The sequence below is a fragment of the Limanda limanda genome, chromosome 6, assembly GCF_963576545.1.
Source record: "Limanda limanda chromosome 6, fLimLim1.1, whole genome shotgun sequence".
NCBI lineage: Eukaryota > Metazoa > Chordata > Actinopteri > Pleuronectiformes > Pleuronectidae > Limanda > Limanda limanda.
Genome location: NC_083641.1, coordinates 7,073,562 through 7,088,424, shown reverse-complemented (window position 1 = coordinate 7,088,424; position 14,863 = coordinate 7,073,562).

Sequence of the window (14,863 nt, the reverse complement as noted above, 5' to 3'; positions counted from 1 at the left end):
GTGGTAAGTTACCAGCAAGACGGAGACGAACGGATACCAAAGCTCCATTACTCACACTGTGCGCTTTGGAGAGGTTGTTTTATTATTTAAAATAAAAAATTAATTCGTTAATTTAAAATAATTCCACCGATGTCACAACAGATATGATGTCAGAAATGGCAACAGAGTTTTTAGTGCTGTTGTGGCGATCTCAGGGTATTCTGCCGTGACTTTAATCCAGGACACCGGCAGAGTTGTTTTCTCAAACATACTTTTAAGGCCGCCGTCATTTGCGATCTCCAGCAGCTGATCTTCTTGCACAGACATGCTGGATTCACCTGGTTTGTTGACAAATGGGTCCGACAAATACCATGTGGGTTTGTGTTCAGCGAAAAAGTGACGTGACCGAGACGAGCGTCTTGACATGCGTAAACCCCAGATCCAAGCCCAGAGACGTGACTAACTTCACGGTGGGAGGAATGCTCCCATGAGTCCTCGCATCAGCAGCCCCATGCACCACGGGGGGGGAGGAGGTGGTCAGCAGAGAGGAAGAGGCGCTGGTGGACCCGGAGGCCCCCGGGGGGGGAGGTGGTAGTGGAGGTGGTGGTGGAGGAGGAGGACAAGGAGGAGGAATGGGACGGGGCAGAGGTCGGAGAGACAACGAGCTGATTGGTCAGACAGTTCGCATTTCTCAGGGACCTTACAAAGGATACATCAGTGTGGTGAAGGACGCCATGGAGTCGACTGCCAGGGTGGAGCTTCACTCCACCTGTCAGACCATCTCTGTGGACCGACAGCGCCTGACCACCAAACCGTCTGGGGTTGCATTTTGTTCGGACACAGATAAAAATGACTTATGCAAAGTTTTTTGAAAATTCATTGAGATTTAGAGGTGGAACACAGCATGTGAAAAATATGAAAATCGGCCGTTTTGGGTGTTTTCCTAGGCAATACAAAAAAACTCAAGATATTGTTTTTGAGAACATTTATTTTCAATAGATCAACATTTATTTATTGAAGAACAAAAAGAACAACATTGAAATTGAGTCCTAGTTGTGGTCTAGCTTGCGCTTGCAGCAGCGCAGATTTGGCTGTTTAGAGCGGTCATGCTCAACTGCCTGCAAGTCTGCACGTTCTGCAGGTGCTCCTCGCTCCTGGTTGCTGCCACAAAGTCTGATGTGAGTTTGACGCCACGCTCGGCACAGTCATTCACAACATTGATGGCACGTACAATCACAGCACCCATCTGGAATGCTTCACTGGCAGCCCAATCCTCTACATCAGGGGTGTCAAACTCAAATACGCAGTGGGCCGAAATCAAAAAATTGCTTCAAGTCGAGGGCCACATGGGTTCAACGTTTATTGAAAACTTATTGAAAGAACCTTAGTGCACATATTGAACCTGGAACTAACAAGGCCTATAGAGTATGCCGATAAAACAACATTAATTATGAAAAAAATGAAATACAAATAATAAATAATACATAAATAAATATAAAAGTAATAAAATCAGTTTCATTAATTGCTTTCTGGCTCTATCTGCAGTATTTCCAGAGTAATTTCCAGCGAAAACATTTTCTGCAGGCAAACAGCCAAAAATAATTGACTTCAAAGAAAAATCAAATGTCCTGTAGTAGCAAGAGAAAAACAAGTTTCCCTGCAGCATCTGCGTCTCCCACAGGCGCAGCTTGGTTTTAAAAGCCCTCACTGTAGTGATGACACGCCCCCCCCCCACCCCCCATGAAGCTGCAGGTTGAGAGCATTCGGGTGGCTGATGATGTCACACAGACACGTTTTATTTCGGAGCTCTGTTGGGCCTTTCCCTGTGCTTTCAATAAACTCACAGATCTCCTCACACAACTGGAACAATCTTTCCAGCACCTTTCCCTGGTTCAGCCATCGCACCTGTGTGTGATAGTGCAAGTCACCATATTCTGGACTTAACTCCTCCAGAAAAGACTTGAACTGGCGGTGATTTAAACCTTTGGCTCTGATAAAGTTAACCACTAATGTTATGATGCTCATCACATGTTCATTTTCAAGGCCTTGCCACACAACGACTCCTGGTGTATGATGCAGTGATAAGCTGTCAACTCACTTTTTTCCTCACTTTTTTCCTCCTTCATCCTTTCTCGGATCCACCCTTTACATCCGCAAATGTATACTGTTCCTCCCACCTGTCTTGAAAGCTCCTGTTTTCAAATGCCACCTTTCGTTTAGACATTTTTGGGAGCGGGATAGTTGAAAGTTGTCACAAGTGATATGTGATACTGTGAGGCGCGCGTTCGCGGGACCGTGATTGACTTGCCGACACACGGGCGTATGGCAGTGCATTGTGGGATCTGTCATTCACCATTGACCCACCCACTCGTCAGCCAATGAGAGCCTGCCATTGGTCTAGAACTGTCACGTGCCCCATCCCGACGTGTTCACTGACCCTCAGGAATTCTCAGTATTTATTTTGTATTGACAACTTGCAAAACACTGCTGCGGGCCAGCTCTAATAGTAAATAGATTTTATCATGCGGGCCACATGTGGCCCGCGGGCCTTGAGTTTGACACATGTGCTCTACATCCAGTGAGAGAAACACTGGATCGATGTGCAGCTGGTGCATGCCGAACCAGCAGTCTGGGTTGGCGAGGTCAGCCAAGCTGGTGGTCGGTGAGAGGGTTGGGAACTTCGGCTTGCCGAAGCCAGTGCCAAAGCGGAGCTGTGGGGCTCGCATGGGGAGGTCAGCCGGCCTGTGCTCCAAGATGGCATCTGCAAGTGCACGCAGCTCGCCAACTTGCACCTTGGTGCTGAAGAGTGCCAGGGGCAGCATCTTGCCTGTCAGGTACTATAGGTGCCGCTCCAGATGCTGCAATGCGCTCGTCAACAGACTTGTACGCATACAGGTTGTGGTAGAGTGTGAGGTCATTCCATGCGGCATCTACGGCCGTGTCACAGGTCAGCCGCCACGTTGCGTAGATGTGTGTAATGAAGTTGGCAAACGTCCGAATCTTTTGCACCTGCTGCCTAGTTGTGATGGTCCTGTGAGGAAGCAACGCAATGTGCTGCTCCATCAAGGCCAACTTGAGAGTGTAGAGCAGCTTGATCGAACAATAAAGCCACCAGTTACCGAGAGACAGACAACCGGGGCTTTCCTCTTTAACCACATCCAGTGACCACACACAGTTTTGATTTAACATTTTTTTTTTTTAATGTGTCCAAGTCTGAAAAAGAGGACAGTATTTGGAGAGACCGCCCTCTGAGACAAACCGCGCCTTGTGCAGTGCTCCTGGCCGTTGGAAGGTAACTGGAGTGTGTGCTGCACCGTCTGCACCCAGATACACAAGACACAGCTGCATGAACTCGCGGTAGTCGCCTCGCTTGTAGTCGAGCACTCCTGCAGTGCACGCAATGAGTTCAGCACGCAACTTGCCCAGGAACGGTGGTTCGGCCTCGTCAGGAATGTAGCGGGACAATGGGCTGCGCTCCTTATGTGGCACCAAATCCCAGTTGTCCCGGAGCAGTGTAAACAATGTAACATCTGGCGAGCTGGACGTCTCCACATTGAGGTCAGTGAAAATGTGAAAAGCTGTGGTGCCAGTCTTCTTACACTTACGCGTCGAGAAGTGCCACCATCTTGTTGCATGCTCGACGATCGCTCACCATTGGGATATTGGCCTTCCCATAAAATGGCCGCACCTGCTCTAAAACGACCTTGGCTGCCTCAAACCGTGAAAGGCTCCGTTCAAACCCGGTCGCTTGAAATGCAGTTGTTCGTCACAGTTGTACATCATGCACCGCAAAATCTGGCGACCACTTGGCAGCTTGGCGCCAGTGATGATGGCATCTGTCTGGGTGATGCTGGCACCCAGACCAAAAACCAGGCTGCGCGGGCGGGAGCTCAAGGGTGGTGGCGTCATCTCGAGAGAGCTGGATCCTTTGCAGGTGTTGGTGGTGTTACAATCCTACTTATCTGGCCTGGGGCTCCGCCCCTCTGTGCTACGCTGTTGACTGTTTTAAACTTTTGTTTAACCCTTGTATGTTGTTTGGGTCTGTGGGACCTGTTATCAATGTTTGCTAAAGGAAAAATGATGTGATACATATTTTTTTAAACCTGAGACTCATTGGCCTTGGCTCATTTTCTGTGATGAACATATAAAAGAACATATTTTCAGTGACTGTACACTGTACACCCCCCCTACACATTTATATTACATATGTGGTGTTCGGGTCTAACCCAGGACTACGTAAAGTGTTAAATTGTACATTTCAAGCACCTCTGTTCCCACATTCCTGCACATTTTATGTAAAAGTTCTCTGCCAGTTTCTGTATCTCACAAGGATTCTGTGGATTATAACATGATTAATAACAGGATAATAACCCCAAAGTATGGGGTTATTAATAAATGGGTTTGGTCCATCTCATTCCAGCTTTCTACGATAACACGCTGTCCCTCCAAATTAGTGCAGAATGATTTATGTAATGAAAAGTTCGTAAGAAGGCTTGATGTCCTGCACATGAGTCACTGTTATCCGTGTCGGCCCTGGTTGTATCCTTATTACATTGGTAGCCATGCGATTTCATCAATTTTTGACATCCATCAGCAGCGATCACCTGGAGCCCGTCACTCCCACCAAGAACAACAAGGTGAAGGTGATCCTGGGAGAAGACCGCAAGACATATTAAATCGCAATCGCAATATTGGGGGAAAAAAAATCGCAATAAGATTATTTCCCAAATCGTTCAGCCCTACCACAGACGCACAACACAACACGCACACACAGTGAGGTGGGAGTGCAGGAAACACAGCATGCCGTGCTTAAGTTGCTACTTCACGAGGTAACACTACGAACTTGTTCCAGCACTTAAAAACCGAGTTCATAGCAAAAGATATGGTGCCTGTCACCACGGTGACCAAGCCTGGGTTCACGGCATTGATAAATAAGCTAGATAAACGGTACAGTATACCCTCCCGGACATACTTCAGTCAGACTGCCATACCGGAGCTTTACAAAAAGTGCAAAGAGAAAGTCGCCGCGGAGCTTAAAACGGTGGAGTTTTTTGCTACGACTACTAGGTTGGCTCGCCACCAGTTAACTGGAATCTTGGTTCCTCGATGTCCTCTCTGACACCGGAGAATTCTTTTCTTCAGGAAAATCAAAAACCTGATGTCCTCTCTGACACCGAAGAATTATTGTCTTCATGTAACACTGACTACCAGTTGCAGTTAAGTAGGTTAACAGGACCAGTTCCTAGGTTCGTAGGAGCAGTAAAATAGTTAAACAGTGGAAATTTAAATATAGTGATCACACCACAGACGATAGAATTAGTTGAAATGCCGGCTGTTATATAAGAATACAAAAGTGAGTAGTTTTAGATAGAATAACAAATAGGTACCATATAACACATTTACAATACAACTAACATAACACACATGTTACATACAAATCTTCGATATGAATTAAATTCAAATTCAATCCTTTTCTTTTAGCAAAAGAAAAGATTTACCGTTTCCTATTTTTGGTTTTATCAATTCTATTTTGACTCCTGTTTAAATTGGTTTTTAAACTGTAACTTAATATAATTGTTTAGTTTCTATTTGAGTTATCTGTTATATCACTACAACAGAATTCTAACAAGTTCTATTAAGTCTATTTAAACATCTAGTTTTATTTTCCTATGTTATACCTCAGGTAAACCAGTGAGTTGCTGGATAGCATTAGCACAGCACATCCATATGCTTAACCAACACAGGGAAAATAATATGCATGCAATGCAATACAATCAATATCAAGTATAACATTCAAATGTCAAAAGAACACATTCTAAACATACTGTGAATGTATTGGTGTTAATCCAGTTCAGTTTGTGGTAACTGACTTGTTAACAGTTCAGACCGATCCTTCTTACCACCACGTTGTGCAGTTCGTATATTCCACTCGAGGTAGAAACAGTCTGTAGATCTGAGATGTTCACTCTTACCACGAAATGTCCACGTGCACTTCTAGTTGAAGTAATGAAGGTTCCTGTCAGTCCTACCATCAGCTGGACTGGATGGATGCTCGTGAAGAAAAACAGGTGCTCTCCTCCGATGGAAACAGGACTCCGTTCAGGGTGGTTACATCGCTGGGAAGGGTGTGGTTACTCGCTGGAAAGCTCGCCATCTAATCCTCTCCAGCGTGGAGCTAGGACGTTAGCACGGATGCTGCCACATGGATGCTCAGCTCCACGTGCTCTATCAGTAACTCTCAGTAACTTTTCAAATGTAAAACAAAACCACAGTCCAACGACGTAGACAGAAAACAACTACTTTAGCTCACTGGTTGCAAACTAGAGTCTTTTCTTTTTCTCTCTCTCTTCCACCTGCCGTTCACCGGAGCAAGAGAAAATTACCTTGGTTCTGATTGGCTCTTGCAACTGTGCTCTCTTAAAGCAACAGTGCACTTTATATAACTTTCAAAACTAATAATATGCAGATCTATTGTATTACTTTTGATATTCATTTTAATCTGTTAAACATTTTAATCAGATTAAATCATGGATTTTTTAACTAATATTGCGGTTAGCTCACAGCTATTTCCCAGATCCTACATGCTAACGCTATTAGCGAAAGACAGTGGAGTTTTACATGTTAGCAGTTAGCTTAGCGGCTAGCGGACTTTTTTCCGCTCCGTGATCTACTATAATTCTCAACTTAATCAGCAGCTACAGATGTCGTACTGCTCACCGCTGAATCGTACGAATCCCTGCACCTTTCAACAGGTCAACAGGATTACTTCACACACTACACGGTTTACAATCTGAGCAAAGCAGAGAACCAGTTCTAGTTTGAGTGACAAAATGGCCGACAGTATGTAGACAGGTAAAAGACTCGACACAGAGTAGGTGAGTTAGATGGCTGATACCTCCCTTACTGGCTAGAAAACGTAACAGCATGTCAAAGTGTACATTCTCCCTTTCTCTCAATATATGCTCACTGGTTTTCTAATGTGGGCTACAACAGGTTTCCCTAGTTCCGACCTCCCCATTACATTTTTGTTACAAAGGGAAGAGCTTGTTTTCCCGGGCTTTCAGTTACACGCCTCTAGTGCTGCTTCATACCGTCTCCGCAGGGAGCTCTCTGACCCACCAACAATCTCTATTCATGTATTTGTCAAACAGTTTAGCAGGTGGCGAGAGCTCTTCTGTGCGGTTAAGGAGCTGGGGTTGAGTTTGGTTATGACAGGGAATGCCAAGTTAGGAGGGAGCTTTTTGTGCGCGAAGCACTTAGATCACTGCACTATCTCTGTCTTGATATTTAAATGAGGGTCGCAGCCTTGGACCGAGCGTCGTCAGGCAGGTAGAGGTCAGGTGCAATACAAAGCCTGTTTCAGAGACTATGCTGATGCAGTTTTACTCCATAAAACATGAGGGCCATATCTGCAATAAAAAGGAAAAGGGGAGTGAGGGCATGCGATGGGGTAAAGAAGAAAAGAGAAGTGCCTCACCTGCCACCGAGGTGTTTGTCTCTTCCTCGCTGACACAGCTCATCAGCGTTCTCATGTGGATCCCTGTCTGCCATGGAGGAGAAGAACGGAAATTAATTTCTCTGTGTGAGGAAAAATGGAAGTAAACGGAGGCTGGAAGAAAATAGTGGGGAAATAAATATATAATTCTAACAAAGAATCCAAAAGTTCACACAAACACGCTGGATCCATAAAAGTGGTACATTAATGCTGGGAAAGGAGTGTGTGTGTGTGTGTGTATGTGCGAGTAAGTGAGAATAGGATAGAAATAATGAAAAAGAGAGAGAAGGGAAAATTGCGACATATTCATCCGAAAACTCTCAAAAATTCTGAAAAGGGCCTGAGTATAATGAGTTTTTTAATTAAGTCCCCACTTAATCGTGTTTTACGTAGGACCAGCCACCATTAATACCCCGGTAATTAATTGTTTTGGGAACTTTTCACTGTGTCTAGTGATGAAGTTTTAATTAGGCAATGTGGTGTTCCTGCCAAGCCATGTCACCCAGATATTTAATTATTTACAGTTTGGTAATGGTTAATGCATATTGGCAGTCAAGGAGCTGTGACAGTGCAGCTACGTCGTGTTGTACTTGTAGCAGCCAAGGCAGACATCATGCTACATTCCTGATGCATGGGGGGGCAGGAGAATGCAGGGTTGTCTCACCTGAGGGTAGCATGCTACTTCCGCCTGACTGAATACCTGCTGAGAGCCGCAAAGCAGGGAGCGAGCAAGACGACTGATCAGGCAACAGCAAGGCGACGAGAGCAGGAGGCCGTGAAGTTGAGGATAAAACATTTTCTCCACATCGCAAACAAGAAAATGCATTTCCCATTCCGGACATACCTCAGGTGCATTTCACAGTAAAGTATTAAATCCAAAGTCAGTTTATGTCAAAGGTACGGTGCAACATTCAACCCTGTCACTCTGTCTTTGCCTGAGGTTTAGGTTACATGTGTTCTGAATGGAAAAAATGGTCTGGGGAATCTTGTTATTTTCTCCACTAACCAAATGCAAAAGATTGAAGTTTGAGAAAATGATGCTTTGATAGAGAGGATTGCTTCTCTTCCTGTTAAACTCGTACAGTTACACAACTGGCACGTTACCATTCCACCTACAGTTTTTCCTTGGTCCTGCAACAAATTGCGATGATTATGCAAATGTCACGTCTCCTTCCCTGATCCAGGTCCAGATCCCGTGGCTTGCTGTAGGTTCGAAGTGACACCTCTGTCTTCTCCATGCTTATTCAGAGTGGAAGGTCATGTGTGTCTTGCACATGGATTGGCATAAACTCAGCTCACTTGTGTGTCTGTAAAATCAAGCAGAACCTCTGGTCAGCTAAATACATTTGATAGGTTGGACACCTAATATAACATTCATATGGTACACTTCTCATGATTTAAAAATTGTAATTTTGTTGATGAGCTCTGGTGCATGCAGCATATTTTGCATATCATAACCCCAAATTGCCCCTGAGTACAGTGCCTTTCTCATACAAAAAGTGATATACATAGATGCTCTGTATGAATGTCAAAACTGTGCTATATACATATATATGTACACACACAACCCATAAAATATAGATACAGATAAATACAGATCAAATGTGATGATATGCAACTTAATTGCAACAGCAAATATTGTGCAGTTGTTTTTGATTATTATTTTATTGTTAGTCACCTGGATTGCATTTTTATCAACACAATAAAACATAATTCATATTGAATTCAAAAGGGACAAAAACTTGAGCAACCATCTGAATTACGACCCTGATGTTTTTGAAGTAATATCTTTCCTTGAAATGTATATTTGGGAATGTAATTTAGTATTAAATCGAGGGGACATAATATAAATATGACCAAGTTACAAAGACAATTGAATATTCGATCCATTCTCTTCTAAACTCTATAACAAATATACAGAGTTTAAGGGGGGGGGCTTAGCCTGTATGTCCCCTTAGGGATACTCAGTTTTTGTTGTTGTATTTTTTGAGAAATGAATGCATTTCACTGAAGCTCACTGTGCTGGCCTCGGGCCTGTGAGACAAGATATTGATCTGTTTGTATTGATATTTACAGATGCCAGATTCATGTGCATATGAAATGATGCTTAGATTATTGTATTACCCAAAGTTTGCCTGAATTTCGATTCAGGCTCAAGTTCTCTGGGAAGGTCTTTTCTGTAGCAATGGTGTTTACACAGTGAAATATGGATCTCAATTGTAATTGTAAAACCTCGGGACATGTAAAACGTGAATTACGAAAATGTTCAGCCTGGGTCATGTTCTTGAATTTGGGTATGTAAATGAAAAGATAAGAAAAAGAAAGAGTACTTTGTTCACTGTCGTACCATAAGATTACATAGAAGCCAATGCCACGACTGGCAGAGGCGATCAAATGGATTGTCAGAGGTTTTGTTATTAGTATTCATTTACACATGGGGCCCAGGCTAAAAAATACCAGAATTCCCCTTAATGTGAATGGCATCCCCAGTAAACACATTATGTACATTTCCTGATCTGTGCATGATAATACATTTGTGTCTTACATAAAATATCAATCCCACACTGGATAACTTTTCCTTTCATGTCAGAAGCCAAAACCTAATGACAGTATACTGTATTCCCTTTCGTTAAAACTTTTCCTGGACTCTGCAAGGCCTCTGAGGGCAGAGTGCATCTTCTAGCAAAGCTTTCTTCCCCCCCCCCCCAGAAAACAGCTAAATCTTATGAATCCTATACCCAGTCATACACACACTGCCATCTGCACACACACCAACACAGTCACACACCAACAGAGGCACAAATCCCTCTGGCCGCCCAGCCTGCCTTCTTCCCCTGCTGCGCTTGATCCGGCGTCCTTTCTTCATCTGCAGAACACAGAGAAATGGCTGAGGTCCCATGTAGCCTTGTTTTTTCAGCCTGCCTTTTTCCATTTTAAGCCCCAGCACACCAGTGAAAAGGCAGCTTCATTTTGACAAACTCTTTTAGGTGTCCATCTCCTTACTTGTTAGCCTGCCTTGGCCAAGCCGCCTGCGAGTCTATAGCAGCGATCTCTTAAACAGCCTCTGTCTCTTGTCGGATTCAAGGCTCCACCCTGGGAAGTCGTTTTGATGAGGGAACAACTGGCCCTTTGGTCTTGAAGGGTGGAGAAAGAATCTGTTAGACTATGTCTAATAAGGAGAGAAGGCACTGAAACTGGTATTTTTAAGGGTTGTCTGAGTAAGGTGTGATGTGGATAGAATCAAATTTAAGAGAAGGACCTGAGAAGGGAGGGATGGGGGGATGGATGGATAGACAGAGGACATGTGGATGTACAACCTTCTAAGCCTTTATAGTCGCACTGCTTTTGAAAAACCCAGCTTGAGCTCCATGAATCAGGCACTTTAATTTTCATTTGTAACCATACATAACTGAAAGACCGTGTGAGTTTAGCAAATAATTGGACTTGGAGCTGTTTCCTCTATGGAACCAGTTTGTATGCACAGTCGGTGAGCACTGATTGCCTTCGGCTGGAGCTAAAAACAGCTTTGAGAATATATATGCCAAATGGGAAAAAGCTGATTTTTAGGTCAGTGGTTAAGGTTAGGATATGGGTAAGTTTAAGGCAAGTAGCTTTGATGAGGAAAAGTATATGTTGAGGTTGTCTAAACTGAGGATTAAATAAAAGTAAAGATTACAGACACACATTTTTGAGTTCTGATGTTTGTGCTTTTATCTACTTGCCAACGGAACTTGTGAGATGAGTAGCAGATGGAAATACTGGGACAGAGGACCATTGTCTTCATTGCATGCTAGGACTGCACTGACTTGAATGATATCACACAGATACATATTTTTCTCCATTTTGACCATTAATAGAAATTCACCACAACACATTTTTAGGAACACGAATCAACCATGAATTCCCTTTCTGTTCACTGTCTGTTCCTGAAGCAGTATCGATGCTGATTTTGAATGTTTCCGATTATTTTGTGAGAACACTGACCGGAGGCGAACAACAAACCCAACTTTCCGCTCAACTGATTCACACGTTCTGTGCCCTTCCCCGCTGCTTCCTACCTGCACCGCCCACTGTAGTCCCAGGGCTGAGAGATTATCGTGTTGATCTCAAAGTGTGAATCAATTAAGCTCTCACCACATTTGCAATCAATAAACAGCAAAGCCACTGACAGGCTTTCGCCTCAATACTTCTCCCATTGTCAAAATGTCCTCTAAAGCACCTAAGCCCAAACCCGTGTAGAGACAGCCTCACAAAATGACTATTCCTAGCATGTCTCTATTGACCAATATTAAGCAAGAGGACGTGGGGGAACAAGGGGGAACCAGGGGGGGAACAATAGAAACAGGGTTTTGAAGAATCAGAGATGGATTTGTGTCATGATTGTCAATGATGCATTTTCTTGCCCTCTCAGTCAGACAGCGAAGTCCAATTTGTATTCCTGTTTCTTTTTTGTAACTGTCAGTGAGACAGACGTGTGTCCATGTCTGCTGCTGGGGCAGTCAATGAGCCATTGATTTGGAGAACCTTGCTGATGTCTGAGATGTTGACATGATGGATGGGGGCCCTTCTTAATAAATAGTAAAACAGGAATAAAAAACAAGTATGAAACATTATAGCTCTGAAACTTTATAATTTGCCCACACAGCCATTTCATAGTAAGGGCTGCAATGGCCATGTTTTCCTTTGATGGCCTTTTTTTTGTATCTGTCTTTATCTACATACACTGAAACATTGCAGATTCTTTGCTTTTACCTTTTCAAAAGGCCTGTATCCATTTTAGCTGATTTCAAACATATTTCACATCAAAGAAGAAAATCTGAGCGCAGAACACACGGAACGTGACAGGATGTGTGTGTTTGTTGGTGTGCTGCACAAAGAGCACAAATTAACTATTGTTAGGTCCTCTCGTTATTGATGTGCTGGCGTTGTAATGCTGTAGCTTGACAAGCCTTCTCCGCTATGACTTCTTTACACTGCTTTGTATGATATTCCTATTACCAATGTGTGAAACAATGAAAAATACATGAATAAATAAGACCAAACACCACTCATGGTGTCCATTCTTTGTGCTCCGACCCCCATATCCAACATTAACCACACGCTCATACAGGCGGCTGTGTGTGCTGATGTTTTCAGTTTGTGCTTGCTCAAGGGTGTACTTTAGTCCGATTCAGAGAACATCTACAATACAAAAAGGGCGAAACCCGAGGCAAAATGAAGCCAGTTGATGCACAAAAGTATGACCAATTAGTCATATAGAGGTTGCCCTCATTATCCCATTCTATCATTGTGTATTCTGTCAGAAAACAAATGTAATCCACCAATGTCAGATGAAAAAAAGGAACAAATGATCTTCTTTATGATGATGGGCAAACTGTATCACTTGTGCTGGAGTCAAATTGGAATTTAGCTGCATGGCAGAGACTGATGAAGATGGACTGAACACATCAAATGTTATCCGCCTATGGCATGTAGTAATGTTTATTATGCAGTATTGTTCTGTCCTCACAACTTATACGATTTGCTGCAACAGTACAAGACTACTTCATTCGTTCATTTGTTTCACGATTATGCAGCTCTAATCATTTAAGACATCCTAGGTGGAAAATCACACCATCTCAGCCATTTGTCTTTTATTTTCCTCAATGGAAAGAACATAGTAACAGGCATACTACTGGCCTGATTGTGAGTCCATCTTTGTTAAGAGCATTGCAATCAAGGCCAGACACCTTTTGAGACCCCAGCTGAATACAGGTTAAGTAGGTGAACACTGTCTGGAGCTGCTTGCGAAGGCTGACACTTGATAGAATGATCCCTAAATGTGCTGTAATGATGTATAATGGTGGGTTAACACTCCCAATCCCTCCTCATCACCCTGCACCATCCACATTAGTCTAAGTGCCTTGATCATCCATGTGCAAACCCTCTGGGAGAGCAGGGTGGGAGGTGTCGGTGGTGAAGGTGTGGTGGCACATTCCTCCTTGCATCATATGAAACCCCCATTTCACGGCTGACTAAGCTGATGGAAAGTAATAGGGGGGGCTGGGGAAATGATGAAGTGACATGGCCAATAACTTTCATTATGTGTCTGTAACCTTGTCCCTCTCACTAATTAATTTTCCACAGGCAGTTATTATGCCACTCTGTGTGAGCACGGAGGAACATCCCAGGTAATCTCTCCTCGCTGGCTCCGGTGTGGCATGCGGGTGGTATTGCCAGGAAGGAGCGGGCCATGAAATATTTCTCCAGCCGTAGGTGAGGCTTAGTGGTTGAAACCAATATATCTGTTTGCTTTTGCAGAGTCAGATTTGTCTATCCCTTCCTCGGCTTCTTTTTATAGATCATAGCCCCTTGCCAGATGCAATCTGTCTTTTCTCTCTCCCACATAGCTCTGAGCTGAGAGGTGTTTTTCTTTTTGAAGTTCTGTATTTCCTAGTTTTACAATGTTGTGTAGGATCTGTGTATAAAGTAATAGGTGTACCTTCCAACTATTGATCTGAATCTGTTTTTGCTAGATTGATTTCACCATAGTCTTAAATTTAAAATGCTTCTTTAGTTTGTTATCTCTTCTCCATGCCTGCAACTGGGGAAAAGCTGAAGTTCTTATTCGTTTGCGAACACAGTGAACACCAAAGTCTGCTACAGTAGAACTAATCATTTAGCTTCTTTTATTTAATGATGCTGTGGGTTTATGCAAACCAGTTGCAACGAGAAGAATCAGCAGAGTGAATAATAGATCACAAGACTGAGTCTGAAAACGGGCTAATACAAGAGAAAGCTCCCTATCAGTTCTTATCTTCATATTACCACTGGTACCAAACAGTGGGCTGCTAAGTGCTCTGCTGTTCAGTGTTTAAACTGGGATTTCTAGAGCCCATTATAGCTTTATTGCATTTCCTATGTCATTATAGCTGTTTATTCCTTCAAAACACAATTAAACCTGGGACTGTAACTCTTGGCTTGTGCCTGCCAAACTCCTTCAACAACAACACAGTCAGCCCCATTTAAGGAAGCCCATGGGGGTCCATTATAGAGCAGGGAGGAGCACAGGATTTCAGCACTACCTAGTGGCAGCCCCTGGCACATCACATTGTTTTCTTTGGATTCGGTTCAAACTGCATCCCATAAAGCTTCCTTCATTCTGATGCAGAACAAGGGAATAGATACACAGAGGTAATACTGTAAAGATCCCCATCCAGACCCATTAGGAAGAATCTGACAGTGTTGAAGAAAGAGGTACATCCACTTTGTCATTACTGTTTGTTACTTTCAGAGGCATTAGGGAAACAGCACAATGGCTCATAAGCCAAATGGTATGAAACTGTCGTTATAGAAATGATAGTAAGAAAAGCCAATGGGCGATGGAAACGATAAGGGGAGACGATATCA